Source organism: Mustelus asterias, unplaced genomic scaffold (assembly GCF_964213995.1).
Source record: "Mustelus asterias unplaced genomic scaffold, sMusAst1.hap1.1 HAP1_SCAFFOLD_682, whole genome shotgun sequence".
Lineage (NCBI taxonomy): Eukaryota > Metazoa > Chordata > Chondrichthyes > Carcharhiniformes > Triakidae > Mustelus > Mustelus asterias.
This window is the reverse complement of record NW_027590631.1, coordinates 133,566-146,600: the sequence shown is the minus strand read 5'-3', so window position 1 is coordinate 146,600 and position 13,035 is coordinate 133,566.

The following is a 13,035-nucleotide window of genomic DNA, read 5'->3' as shown; positions in this document are numbered from 1 at the left end:
CAGAATCTCCCCTTGTACAGAATTTCCCCATGTACAGAATCTCCCCATGTACAGAATCTCCCCATGTAAATACACAGAGTCTCCCCTTGTACAGAATCTCCCCTTGTACAGAATCTCCCCTTGTACAGAATCTCCCATTGCACACAATCTCCCCATGTACAGAATCTCCCCATGTAAATATACAGAATCGCCTTTTGTAAATACATACATCTCCCCTTGCACACAGGGAGAGCGTCCCCTTGTACAGAGTTTCCCCTTGTACAGAATCTCCCGTGTACAGAATCTCCCCATGTACAGAATCTCCCCATGTAAATGCACAGAATCTCCCCTTGTACAGAATCTTCCCTTGTACAAAGTCTCCTCTTGTACACAATCTCCCCATGTACAGAATCTCCCCATGTAAATACACAGAGTCTCCCCTTGTACAGAGTCTCCCCTTGTACAGAGTCTCCCCTTGTACAGAATCTCCCCTTGTACAGAATCTCCCCATGTAAATACACAGAGTCTCCCCTTGTACAGAGTCTCCCCTTGTACAGAATCTCCCTTTGTACAGAATTTCCCCATGTACAGAATCTCCCCATGTAAATACACAGAGTCTCCCCTTGTAGAGAGTCTCCCCTTGTACAGAATCTCCCCTTGTACAGAATCTCCCCATGGAAATACACAGAGTCTCCCCTTGTACAGAGTCTCCCCTTGTACACAATTTCCCGTGTACAGAATCTCCCCTTGTACAGAATCTCCCTATGTCCAGAATGTCCCTTTGTACACAATCTCGCCATGTACAGAATCTCCCCATGTAAATACACAGAGTCTCCCCTTGTACAGACTCTCCCCTTTTACAGAAACTCCCCTTGTACAGAATTTCCCCATGTAAATACACTGAATCTCCCCTTGTACAGAAGCTCCCCTTGTACACAATCTCCCTTTGTACAGAATCTCCCCTTGTGCACAATCTCTCCATGTACAGAATCTCCCCATGTAAATACACAGAGTCTCCCCTTGTACAGACTCTCCCCTTTTACAGAATCTCCCCTTGTACAGAATTTCCCCATGTAAATACACTGAATCTCCCCTTGTACAGAAGCTCCCCTTGTACACAATCTCCCCATGTACAGAATCTTCCCATGTAAATACACATAATCTCCCCTTGTACAGAGTCTCCCCTTGTACAGAATCTCCCTTTGTACAGAATCTCCCCTTGTGCACAATCTCCCCATGTACAGAATCTCCCCATGTAAATACACAGAGTCTCCCCTTGTACAGAATCTCGCCTTGTACACAATCTCCCCTTGTTCACAATCTCCCCATGTACAGAATCTCCCCATGTAAATACACAGAGTCTCCCCTTGTACAGAGTCTCCCCTTGTACAGAGTCTCCCCTTGTACAGAATCTCCCCTTGTACAGAATCTCCCCATGTCAATACACAGAGTCTCCCCTTGTACAGAGTCTCCCTTTGTACAGAATCTCCCCTTGTACAGAATCTCCCCTTGTACACAATCTACCCATGTACAGAATCTCCCCATGTAAATACACAGAGTCTCCCCTTGTACAGAGTCTCCCCTTGTACAGAGTCACCCCTTGTACAGATTCTCCCCTTGTACACAATCTCCCCATGTACAGAATCTCCCCATGTAAATACACAGAATCTCCCCTTGTGCAGATTCTCCCCTTGTACACAATCTACCCATGTACAGAATCTCCCCATGTAAATACACAGAGTCTCCCCTTGTACAGAGTCTCCCCTTGAACAGAGTCTCCCCTTGTACAGAATCTCCCCTTGTACAGAATGTCCCCTTGTACACAATCTCCCCATGTACAGAATCTCCCCATGTAAATACACAGAATCTCCTCTTGTAAATACACAAATCTCCCCTTGCACACAGGGAGAGTCTCCCCTTGTACAGAGTCTCCCCTTGTACAGAGTTTCCCCTTGAACAGAATCTCCCCGTACAGAATCTCCCCTTGTACACAATCTCCCCATGTACAGAATCTCCCCATGTAAATACACAGAGTCTCCCCTTGTACAGAGACTCCCCTTGTACAGAGTCTCCCCTTGTACAGAATCTCCCCTTGTACAGAATCTCCCCATGTAAATACACAGAGTCTCCCCTTGTACAGAGTCTCCCCTTGTACAGAATCTCCCCTTGTACAGAATTTCCCCTTGTACAGAATCTCCCCATGTACAGAATCTCCCCATGTAAATACACTGAATCTCCCCTTGTACAGTATCTCCCCTTGTGCAGAATCTCCCCTTGTACACAATCTACCCATGTACAGAATCTCCCCATGTAAATACACAGAGTCTCCCCTTGTACAGAGTCTCCCCTTGTACAGAGTCTCCCCTTGTACAGAATCTCCCCTTGTACACAATCTCCCCATGTACAGAATCTCCCCATGTAAATAGACAGAATCTCCCCTTGTGCAGAATCTCCCCTTGTACCCAATCACCCCATGTACAGAATCTCCCCATGTAAATACACAGAGTCTCCCCTGGTAGAGAGTCTCCCCTTGTACAGAATCTCCCCTTGTACAGAATCTCCCCATATAAATACACAGAGTCTCCCCTTGTACAGAGTCTCCCCTTGTACAGAATCTCCCCTTGTACAGAATCTCCCCTTGTACAGAATCTCCCCTTGTACACAATCTCCCCATGTACAGAATCTCCCCATGTAAATACACAGATTCTCCCCTTGTGCAGATTCTCCCCTTGTCCACATTCAGCCCATGTACAGAATCTCCCCATGTAAATACACAGAGTCTCCCCTTGTACAGACTCTCCCCTTTTACAGAATCTCCCCTTGTACAGAATTTCCCCATGTAAATACACTGAATCTCCCCTTGTACAGAAGCTCCCCTTGTACACAATCTCCCCATGTACAGAATCTCCCCATGTAAATACACATAATCTCCCCTTGTACAGAGTCTCCCCTTGTACAGAATCTCCCTTTGTACAGAATCTCCCCTTGTGCACAATCTCCCCATGTACAGAATCTCCCCATGTAAATACACAGAGTCTCCCCTTGTACAGAATCTCGCCTTGTACACAATCTCCCCTTGTTCACAATCTCCCCATGGACAGAATCTCCCCATGTAAATACACAGAGTCTCCCCTTGTACAGAGTCTCCCCTTGTACAGAGTCTCCCCTTGTACAGAGTCTCCCCTTGTACAGAGTCTCCCCTTGTACAGAATCTCCCCTTGTACAGAATCTCCCCATGTAAATACACAGAGTCTCCCCTTGTGCAGAGTCTCCCCTTGTAGAGTATCTCCCCTTGTACAGAATCTCCCCTTGTACACAATCTCCCCATGTACAGAATCTCCCCATGTAAATACACAGAATCTCCCCTTGTACAGACTCTCCCCTTTTACAGAATCTCCCCTTGTACAGAATTTCCCCATGTAAATACACTGAATCTCCCCTTGTACAGAAGCTCCCCTTGTACACAATCTCCCCATGTACAGAATCTCCCCATGTAAATACACATAATCTCCCCTTGTACAGAGTCTCCCCTTGTACAGAATCTCCCTTTGTACAAAATCTCCCCTTGTGCACAATCTCCCCATGTACAGAATCTCCCCATGTAAATACACAGAGTCTCCCCTTGTACAGAATCTCGCCTTGTACACAATCTCCCCTTGTTCACAATCTCCCCATGTACAGAATCTCCCCATGTAAATACACAGAGTCTCCCCTTGTACAGAGTCTCCCCTTGTACAGAGTCTCCCCTTGTACAGATTCTCCCCTTGTACACAATCTCCCCATGTACAGAATCTCCCCATGTAAATACACAGAATCTCCCCTTGTGCAGATTCTCCCCTTGTACACAATCTACCCATGTACAGAATCTCCCCATGCAAATACACAGAGTCTCCCCTTGTACAGTATCTCCCCTTGTACAGAATCTCCCCTTGTACAGAATCTCCCCATGTAAATACACAGAGTCTCCCCTTGTACAGAGTCTCCCCTTGTACAGTATCTCCCCTTGTACAGAATCTCCCCTTGTACACAATCTACCCATGTGCAGAATCTCCCCATGTAAATACACAGAGTCTCCCCTTGTACAGAGTCTCCCCTTGTACAGAGTCTCCCCTTGTACAGATTCTCCCCTTGTACACAATCTCCCCATGTACAGAATCTCCCCATGTAAATACACAGAATCTCCCCTTGTGCAGATTCTCCCCTTGTACACAATCTACCCATGTACAGAATCTCCCCATGTAAATACACAGAGTCTCCCCTTGTACAGAGTCTCCCCTTGAACAGAGTCTCCCCTTGTACAGAATCTCCCCTTGTACAGAATGTCCCCTTGTACACAATCTCCCCATGTACAGAATCTCCCCATGTAAATACACAGAATCTCCTCTTGTAAATACACAAATCTCCCCTTGCACACAGGGAGAGTCTCCCCTTGTACAGAGTCTCCCCTTATACAGAGTCTCCCCTTGTACAGAATCTCCCCGTACAGAATCTCCCCTTGTACACAATCTCCCCATGTACAGAATCTCCCCATGTAAATACACAGAGTCTCCCCTTGTACAGAGACTCCCCTTGTACAGAGTCTCCCCTTGTACAGAATCTCCCCTTGTACAGAATCTCCCCATGTAAATACACAGAGTCTCCCCTTGTACAGAGTCTCCCCTTGTACAGAGTCTCCCCTTGTACAGAGTCTCCCCTTGTACAGAATCTCCCCTTGTACAGAATCTCCCCATGTACAGAATCTCCCCATGTAAATACACTGAATCTCCCCTTGTACAGTATCTCCCCTTGTGCAGAATCTCCCCTTGTACACAATCTACCCATGTACAGAATCTCCCCATGTAAATACACAGAGTCTCCCCTTGTACAGAGTCTCCCCTTGTACAGAGTCTCCCCTTGTACAGAATCTCCCCTTGTACACAATCTCCCCATGTACAGAATCTCCCCATGTAAATAGACAGAATCTCCCCTTGTGCAGAATCTCCCTTGTACCCAATCACCCCATGTACAGAATCTCCCCATGTAAATACACAGAGTCTCCCCTGGGAGAGAGTCTCCCCTTGTACAGAATCTCCCCTTGTACAGAATCTCCCCATGTAAATACACAGAGTCTCCCCTTGTACAGAGTCTCCCCTTGTACAGAATCTCCCCTTGGACAGAATCTCCCCTTGTACAGAATCTCCCCTTGTACACAATCTCCCCATGTACAGAATCTCCCCATGTAAATACACAGATTCTCCCCTTGTGCAGATTCTCCCCTTGGACACATTCAGCCCATGGACAGAATCTCCCCATGTAAATACACAGAGTCTCCCCTTGTACAGACTCTCCCCTTTTACAGAATCTCCCCTTGTACAGAATTTCCCCATGTAAATACACTGAATCTCCCCTTGTACAGAAGCTCCCCTTGTACACAATCTCCCCATGAAAAGAATCTCCCCATGTAAATACACATAATCTCCCCTTGTACAGAGTCTCCCCTTGTACAGAATCTCCCTTTGTACAGAATCTCCCCTTGTGCACAATCTCCCCATGTACAGAATCTCCCCATGTAAATACACAGAGTCTCCCCTTGTACAGAGTCTCCCCTTGTACAGAGTCTCCCCTTGTACAGAATCTCCCCTTGTACAGAATCTCCCCATGTAAATACACAGAGTCTCCCCTTGTACAGAGTCTCCCCTTGTACAGTATCTCCCCTTGTACAGAATCTCCCCTTGTACACAATCTACCCATGTACAGAATCTCCCCATGTAAATACACAGAGTCTCCCCTTGTACAGAGTCTCCCCTTGTACAGAGTCTCCCCTTGTACAGATTCTCCCCTTGTACACAATCTCCCCATGTACAGAATCTCCCCATGTAAATACACAGAATCTCCCCTTGTGCAGATTCTCCCCTTGTACACAATCTACCCATGTACAGAATCTCCCCATGTAAATACACAGAGTCTCCCCTTGTACAGAGTCTCCCCTTGAACAGAGTCTCCCCTTGTACAGAATCTCCCCTTGTACAGAATGTCCCCTTGTACACAATCTCCCCATGTACAGAATCTCCCCATGTAAATACACAGAATCTCCTCTTGTAAATACACAAATCTCCCCTTGCACACAGGGAGAGTCTCCCCTTGTACAGAGTCTCCCCTTGTACAGAGTCTCCCCTTGTACAGAATCTCCCCTGTACAGAATCTCCCCTTGTACACAATCTCCCCATGTACAGAATCTCCCCATGTAAATACACAGAATCTCCTCTTGTAAATACACAAATCTCCCCTTGCACACAGGGAGAGTCTCCCCTTGTACAGAGTCTCCCCTTGTACAGAGTATCCCCTTGTACAGAATCTCCCCTGTACAGAATCTCCCCTTGTACACAATCTCCCCATGTACAGAATCTCCCCATGTAAATACACAGAGTCTCCCCTTGGACAGAATCTCGCCTTGTACACAATCTCCCCTTGTTCACAATCTCCCCATGTACAGAATCTCCCCATGTAAATACACAGAGTCTCCCCTTGTACAGAGTCTCCCCTTGTACAGAGTCTCCCCTTGTACAGAATCTCCCCTTGTACAGAATCTCCCCATGTAAATACACAGAGTCTCCCCTTGTACAGAGTCTCCCCTTGTACAGAATCTCCCCTTGTACAGAATTTCCCCATGTACAGAATCTCCCCATGTACAGAATCTCCCCATGTAAATACACTGAATCTCCCCTTGTACAGTATGTCCCCTTGTACAGAATCTCCCCTTGTACACAATCTACCCATGTACAGACTCTCCCCATGTAAATACACAGAGTCTCCCCTTGTACAGAGTCTCCCCTTGTACAGGGTCTCCCCTTGTACAGATTCTCCCCTTGTACACAATCTCCCCATGTACAGAATCTCCCCATGTAAATACACAGAATCTCCCCTTGTGCAGATTCTCCCCTTGTACACAATCACCCCATGTACAGAATCTCCCCATGTAAATACACAGAGTCTCCCCTTGTAGAGAGTCTCCCCTTGTACAGAATCTCCCCTTGTACAGAATTTCCCCATGTACAGAATCTCCCCATGTACAGAATCTCCCCATGTAAATACACAGAGTCTCCCCTTGTACAGAATCTCCCCTTGTACAGAATCTCCCCTTGTACAGAATCTCCCCATTTACAGAAACTCCCATGTAAATACACAGAGACTCCCCTTGTACAGAGTCTCCCCTTGTACAGAGTCTCCCCTTGTACAGAATCTCCCCTTGTACAGTATCTCCCCTTGTACAGAATCTCCCATTGTACACAATCTCCCCATGGACAGAATCCACCCATGTAAATACACAGAGTCTCCCCTTGTACAGAGTCTCCCCTTGTACAGAGTCTCCCCTTGTACAGAATCTCCCCTTGTACAGAATCTCCCCTTGCACACAATCTCCCCATGTACAGAATCTCCCCATGTAAATACACAGAATCTCCCCTTGTACAGAATCTCCCCTTGTACAGAATCTCCCCATGTAAATACACAGAGTCTCCCCTTGTACAGAGTCTCCCCTTGTACAGAGTCTCCCCTTGTACAGAATCTCCCCTTGTACAGAATCTCCCCATGTACAGAATCTCCCCATGTAAATACACTGAATCTCCCCTTGTACAGTATCTCCCCTTGTGCAGAATCTCCCCTTGTACACAATCTACCCATGTACAGAATCTCCCCATGTAAATACACAGAGTCTCCCCTTGTACAGAGTCTCCCCTTCTACAGAGTCTCCCCTTGTACAGAATCTCCCCTTGTACACAATCTCCCCATGTACAGAATCTCCCCATGTAAATAGACAGAATCTCCCCTTGTGCAGAATCTCCCTTGTACCCAATCACCCCATGTACAGAATCTCCCCATGTAAATACACAGAGTCTCCCCTGGGAGAGAGTCTCCCCTTGTACAGAGTATCCCCTTGTACAGAATCTCCCCTGTACAGAATCTCCCCTTGTACACAATCTCCCCATGTACAGAATCTCCCCATGTAAATACACAGAGTCTCCCCTTGGACAGAATCTCGCCTTGTACACAATCTCCCCTTGTTCACAATCTCCCCATGTACAGAATCTCCCCATGTAAATACACAGAGTCTCCCCTTGTACAGAGTCTCCCCTTGTACAGAGTCTCCCCTTGTACAGAATCTCCCCTTGTACAGAATCTCCCCATGTAAATACACAGAGTCTCCCCTTGTACAGAGTCTCCCCTTGTACAGAATCTCCCCTTGTACAGAATTTCCCCATGTACAGAATCTCCCCATGTACAGAATCTCCCCATGTAAATACACTGAATCTCCCCTTGTACAGTATGTCCCCTTGTACAGAATCTCCCCTTGTACACAATCTACCCATGTACAGACTCTCCCCATGTAAATACACAGAGTCTCCCCTTGTACAGAGTCTCCCCTTGTACAGGGTCTCTTGTACAGATTCTCCCCTTGTACACAATCTCCCCATGTACAGAATCTCCCCATGTAAATACACAGAATCTCCCCTTGTGCAGATTCTCCCCTTGTACACAATCACCCCATGTACAGAATCTCCCCATGTAAATACACAGAGTCTCCCCTTGTAGAGAGTCTCCCCTTGTACAGAATCTCCCCTTGTACAGAATTTCCCCATGTACAGAATCTCCCCATGTACAGAATCTCCCCATGTAAATACACAGAGTCTCCCCTTGTACAGAATCTCCCCTTGTACAGAATCTCCCCTTGTACAGAATCTCCCCATTTACAGAAACTCCCATGTAAATACACAGAGACTCCCCTTGTACAGAGTCTCCCCTTGTACAGAGTCTCCCCTTGTACAGAATCTCCCCTTGTACAGTATCTCCCCTTGTACAGAATCTCCCATTGTACACAATCTCCCCATGGACAGAATCCACCCATGTAAATACACAGAGTCTCCCCTTGTACAGAGTCTCCCCTTGTACAGAGTCTCCCCTTGTACAGAATCTTCCCTTGTACAGAATCTCCCCTTGCACACAATCTCCCCATGTACAGAATCTCCCCATGTAAATACACAGAATCTCCCCTTGTACAGAATCTCCCCTTGTACAGAATCTTCCCATGTAAATACACAGAGTCTCCCCTTGTACAGAGTCTCCCCTTGTACAGAATCTCCCCATGTACAGAATATCCCCTTGTACACAATCAGCCCATGTACAGAATCTCCCCATGTAAATACACAGAGTCTCCCCTTGTACAGAGTCTCCCCTTGTACAGAGTCTCCCCTTTTACAGAATCTCCCCTTGTACAGAATTTCCCCATGTAAATACACTGAATCTGCCATTGTACAGAAGCTCCCCTTGTACACAATCTCCCCATGTACCGAATCTCCCCATGTAAATACACATAATCTCCCCTTGTACAGAGTCTCCCCTTGTACAGAATCTCCCTTTGTACAGAATCTCCCCTTGTGCACAATCTCCCCATGTACAGAATCTCCCCATGTAAATCCACAGAGTCTCCCCTTGTACAGAATCTCGCCTTGTACACAATCTCCCCTTGTTCACAATCTCCCCATGTACAGATTCTCCCCATGTAAATACACAGAGTCTCCCCTTGTACAGAGTCTCCCCTTGTACAGAATCTCCCCTTGTACAGATTTTCCCCTTGTACAGAATCTCCCCATGTAAATACACAGAATCTCCCCTTGTGCAGATTCTCCCCTTGTACACAATCTACCCATGTACAGAATCTCCCCATGTAAATACACAGAGTCTCCCCTTGGACAGAGTCTCCCCTTGAACAGAGACTCCCCTTGTACAGAATCTCCCCTTGTACAGAATGTCCCCTTGTACACAATCTCCCCATGTACAGAATCTCCCCATGTAAATACACAGAATCTCCTCTTGTAAATACACAAATCTCCCCTTGCACACAGGGAGAGTCTCCCCTTGTACAGAGTCTCCCCTTGTACAGAGTCTCCCCTTGTACAGAATCTCCCCTGTACAGAATCTCCCCTTGTACACAATCTCCCCATGTACAGAATCTCCCCATGTAAATACACAGAATCTCCTCTTGTAAATACACAAATCTCCTCTTGCACACAGGGAGAGTCTCCCCTTGTACAGAGTCTCCCCTTGTACAGAGTCTACCCTTGTACAGAATCTCCCCTGTACAGAATCTCCCCTTGTACACAATCTCCCCATGTACACAATCTCCCCATGTAAATACACAGAGTCTCCCCTTGTACAGAATCTCGCCTTGTACACAATCTCCCCTTGTTCACAATCTCCCCATGTACAGAATCTCCCCATGTAAATACACAGAGTCTCCCCTTGTACAGAGTCTCCCCTTGTACAGAATCTCCCCTTGTACAGAATTTCCCCATGTACAGAATCTCCCCATGTACAGAATCTCCCCATGTAAATACACTGAATCTCCCCTTGTACAGTATGTCCCCTTGTACAGAATCTCCCCTTGTACACAATCTCCCCATGTACAGAATCTCCCCATGTAAATACACAGAATCTCCCCTTGTGCAGATTCTCCCCTTGTACACAATCACCCCATGTACAGAATCTCCCCATGTAAATACACAGAGTCTCCCCTTGTAGAGAGTCTCCCCTTGTACAGAATCTCCCCTTGTACAGAATCTCCCCAAGTAAATACACAGAGTCTCCCCTTGTACAGAGTCTCCCTTTGTACAGAATCTCCCCTTGTACAGAATTTCCCCATGTACAGAATCTCCCCATGTACAGAATCTCCCCATGTAAATACACAGAGTCTCCCCTTGTACAGAATCTCCCCTTGTACAGAATCTCCCCTTGTACAGAATCTCCCCATTTACAGAAACTCCCATGTAAATACACAGAGACTCCCCTTGTACAGAGTCTCCCCTTGTACAGAGTCTCCCCTTGTACAGTATCTCCCCTTGGACAGAATCTCCCATTGTACACAATCTCCCCATGGACAGAATCCACCCATGTAAATACACAGAGTCTCCCCTTGTACAGAGTCTCCCCTTGTACAGAGTCTCCCCTTGTACAGAATCTCCCCTTGTACAGAATCTCCCCTTGCACACAATCTCCCCATGTACAGAATCTCCCCATGTAAATCCACAGAATCTCCCCTTGTACAGAATCTCCCCTTGTACAGAATCTCCCCATGTAAATACACAGAGTCTCCCCTTGTACAGAGTCTCCCCTTGTACAGAATCTCCCCATGTACAGAATATCCCCTTGTACACAATCAGCCCATGTACAGAATCTCCCCATGTAAATACACATAATCTCCCCTTGTACAGAGTCTCCCCTTGTACAGAATCTCCCTTTGTACAGAATCTCCCCATGTAAATACACAGAGTCTCCCCTTGTACAGAATCTCGCCTTGTACACAATCTCCCCTTGTTCACAATCTCCCCATGTACAGATTCTCCCCATGTAAATACACAGAGTCTCCCCTTGTACAGAGTCTCCCCTTGTACAGAATCTCCCCTTGTACAGATTTTCCCCTTGTACAGAATCTCCCCATGTCAATACACTGAATCTCCCCTTGTACAGTATCTCCCCTTGTACAGAATCTCCCCTTGTACACAATCTACCCATGTACAGAATCTCCCCATGTAAATACACAGAGTCTCCCCTTGTACAGAGTCTCCCCTTGTACAGAGTCTCCCCTTGTACAGATTCTCCCCTTGTACACAATCTCCCCATGTACAGAATCTCCCCATGTAAATACACAGAGTCTCCCCTTGTAGAGAGTCTCCCCTTGTACAGAATCTCCCCTTGTACAGAATCTCCCCATGTAAATACACAGAGTCTCCCCTTGTACAGAGTCTCCCTTTGTACAGAATCTCCCCTTGTACAGAATTTCCCCATGTACAGAATCTCCCCAAGTACAGAATCTCCCCATGTAAATACACAGAGTCTCCCCTTGTACAGCGTCTCCCCTTGTACAGAATCTCCCCTTGTACAGAATCTCCCCTTGTACAGAATCTCCCATTGTACACAATCTCCCCATGTACAGAATCTCCCCATGTAAATATACAGAATCGCCTTTTGGAAATACATACATCTCCCCTTGCACACAGGGAGAGCCTCCCCTTGTACAGAGTTTCCCCTTGTACAGAATCTCCCGTGTACAGAATCTCCCCATGTACAGAATCTCCCCATGTAAATACACAGAATCTCCCCTTGTGCAGATTCTCCCCTTGGACACAATCACCCCATGGACAGAATCTCCCCATGTAAATACACAGAGTCTCCCCTTGTACAGAATCTCCCCTTGTACAGAATCTCCCCTTGTACAGGTCTCCACTTGTAAATACACGGAATCAGCCCTTGTAAATGCGTAGATTCTCCTCTTGTACAGAGAGAGAGTCTCCCCTTGTGCAGAATCTCCCCTTGTACACAATCTCCCCTTCTGCTGGTTCCCCTTGTAAATACACAGAATCTCCCATTGTACATCGATTCTCCCCTTGTACAGAGGGTGAGTCTCCCCTTGTAGAATGGGAGTCTCCCCTTGTACAGAGAGAGAGTCTCCCCTTGTACAGAGAGAGAGTCTCCCCTTGTACAGAGAGAGAGTCTCCCCTTGTACAGAGAGAGAGTCTCCCCTTGTACAGAGAGAGTGTCTCCCCTTGTACAGATTCTCCCCCTGTACAGAAACTCCCCTTGTGGAGACAGAGTCTCTCCTGGTACAGAATCTCCCCTTGAACTGAGACAGAGGGCACGAACTTATGAAAAATATTCAAAGTGCAAAAAGAGCGATGAAACGGGGAGAATGGTGCCGCTCTTTTTGCCAGGCACGCCTCAACCTTCTGGCATTTTTGCAAATAAAGACAGCATCTCGATTCTCACCAGTGGAGGGGGGGGGGGAGGGGGGGGCGCAGAGCCTATTCTCGCCGTTGAAGCGGACTGCAGAGTGCTTGGGGCGCCATTACGCAGGTGCCCCCATCTGCCCTTGAACTGGGAGACCCCCTGCCACCCCCACCCCTTCCACGGACTTTGCCAGCCACCGCCCCTGCCGATTTTCTCCCTGTGTCAGACCCTCCTCCGCCCAGCTGCCAATCGCTCCCTGTGCCAATCCCTCCCCCCACTTCCCACCGATCACTTCCTGTG